Source organism: Oncorhynchus mykiss, chromosome 28 (assembly GCF_013265735.2).
Source record: "Oncorhynchus mykiss isolate Arlee chromosome 28, USDA_OmykA_1.1, whole genome shotgun sequence".
NCBI lineage: Eukaryota > Metazoa > Chordata > Actinopteri > Salmoniformes > Salmonidae > Oncorhynchus > Oncorhynchus mykiss.
In genome coordinates, this window is record NC_048592.1 from 3,560,001 (window position 1) to 3,562,500 (window position 2,500).

Below are 2,500 nucleotides of genomic sequence, written 5' to 3' on the forward strand. Positions count from 1 at the left end.
TCTCAGTATGCTTGTATGATGGTGTGTATGTGAGTGCTTGACTCAGTGTTTGTGTATGATGGTGTGTGTGTGTGTGTGTGTGTGTGTGTGTGAGTGTGTGTGTGTGTGTGTGTGTGTGTGTGTGTGTGTGTGTGTGTGTGTGTGTGTGTGTGTGTGTGTGTGTGTGTGTGTGTGTGTGTGTGTGTGTGTGTGTGTGTGCTTGTCTCAGTATGTGTGTATGATGGTGTGTGATTGAGTGCTTGTCTCAGTATGTGTGTATGATGGTATGTGTGTGTGCTTGTCTCATTATGTGTGTATGATGGTGTGTGTGTGTGTGTGTGTGAGTGCTTGTCTCAGTTTGTGTATGATGGTGTGTGTATGATGGTGTGTGTGTGTGTGTGAGTGCTTGTCTCAGTATGTCTGTATGATGGTGTGTGATTGAGTGCTTGTCTCAGTATGTGTGTATGATGGTGTGTGTGTGTGTGTGTGTGTGAGTGCTTGTCTCAGTCTGTGTGTATGATGGTGTGTGTAAGTGTGTATGATGGTGTGTGTGTGTGTGTGTGTGTGAGTGCTTGTCTCATTATGTGTGTATGATTGTGTGTGTGTGAGTGCTTGTCTCAGTATGTCTGTATGATGGTATGTGTGTGAGTGCTTGTCTCAGTATGTGTGTATGATGGTGTGTGTGTGTGTGTGTGTGTGTGTGTGTGTGTGTTTATGTTTGTGTGTGAGTGCTTGTCTCAGTATGTGCGTATGATGGTGTGTGTGTGTACTTGTCTCATTATGTGTGTATGATGGTGTGTGTGTGTGTGAGTGCTTGTCTCAGTTTGTGTATGATGGTGTGTGTATGATGGTGTGTGTGTGTGGGTGTGCTTGTCTCATTATGTGTGTATGATGGTGTGTGTGTGTGTATTTGTGTGTGAGTGCTTGTCTCAGTTAGTGTATGATGGTGTGTGTGTATGATGGTGTGTGTGTGTGTGTGAGTGCTTGTCTCAGTATGTGTGTATGATGGTGTGTGAGAGCTTGTCTCAGTATGTGTGTATGATGGTGTGTATGTGAGTGCTTGACTCAGTGTTTGTGTATGATGGTGTGTGTGTGTGTGTGTGTGTGTGTGTGTGTGTGTGTGTGTGTGTGTGTGTGTGTGTGTGTGTGTGTGTGTGTGTGTGCGTGTGTGTGTGTGTGTGTGCTTGTCTCAGTATGTGTGTATGATGGTGTGTGATTGAGTGCTTGTCTCAGTATGTGTGTATGATGGTATGTGTGTGATGTTGTGTGTATGAGGTTGTGTGTGTGAGTGCTTGTCTCAGTATGTGTGTATGATTGTGTGTGTGTGATGTTGTGTGTATGATGGTGTGTGTGTGTGAGTGCTTTTCCCAGTATGTGTGTATGATGGTTTGTGTGTGTGTGTGTGTGTGAATGCTTGTCTCAGTATGTGGGTATGATGGTATGTGTGTGAGTGCTTGTCTCGGTATGTGTGTATGATGGTATGTGTGTGTGCTTGTCTTATTATGTGTGTATGATGGTGTGTGTGTGTGTGTGTGTGTGAGTGCTTGTCTCAGTTTGTGTATGATGGTGTGTGTATGATGGTGTGTGTGTGTGAGTGCTTTTCCCAGTATGTGTGTATGATGGTTTGTGTGTGTGTGTGTGTGTGTGTGAATGCTTGTCTCAGTATGTGGGTATGATGGTATGTGTGTGAGTGCTTGTCTCAGTATGTGTGTATGATGGTGTGTGTGTGAGTGCTTGTCACTATGTGCGTATGATGGTGTGTGTGTGTGCTTGTCTCATTATGTGTGTATGATGGTGTGTGTGTGAGTGCTTGTCACATTATGTGTGTATGATGGTGTGTGTGTGTGTGTGTGTGTGTGTGAGTGCTTGTCTCAGTTTGTGTATGATGGTGTGTGTTTGATGGTGTGTGTGTGTGGGTGTGCTTGTCTCATTATGTGTGTATGATGGTGTGTGTGTTTGTGTGTGAGTGCTTGTCTCAGTTTGTGTATGATGGTGTGTGTGTGTGTGTGTGTGAGTGCTTGTCTCAGTATGTGTGTATGATGGTGTGTATGTGAGTGCTTGACTCAGTGTTTGTGTATGATGGTGTGTGTGTGTGTGTGTGTGTGTGTGTGTGTGTGTGTGTGTGTGTGTGTGTGAGTGTGTGTGTGTGTGTGTGTGTGTGTGTGTGTGTGTGTGTGTGTGTGTGTGTGTGTGTGTGTGTGTGTGTGTGCTTGTCTCAGTATGTGTGTATGATGGTGTGTGATTGAGTGCTTGTCTCAGTATGTGTGTATGATGGTATGTGTGTGTGCTTGTCTCATTATGTGTGTATGATGGTGTGTGTGTGTGTGTGAGTGCTTGTCTCAGTATGTCTGTATGATGGTGTGTGAGAGCTTGTCTCAGTATGTGTGTATGATGGTGTATGTGTGTGTGTGAATGCTTGTCTTAGTATGTGTGTATGATGGTGTGTATCTGAGTGCTTGAATGAGTGTTTGTGTATGATGGTGTGTGTGTGTGTGTGTGTGTGTGTGTGTGTGTGTGTGTG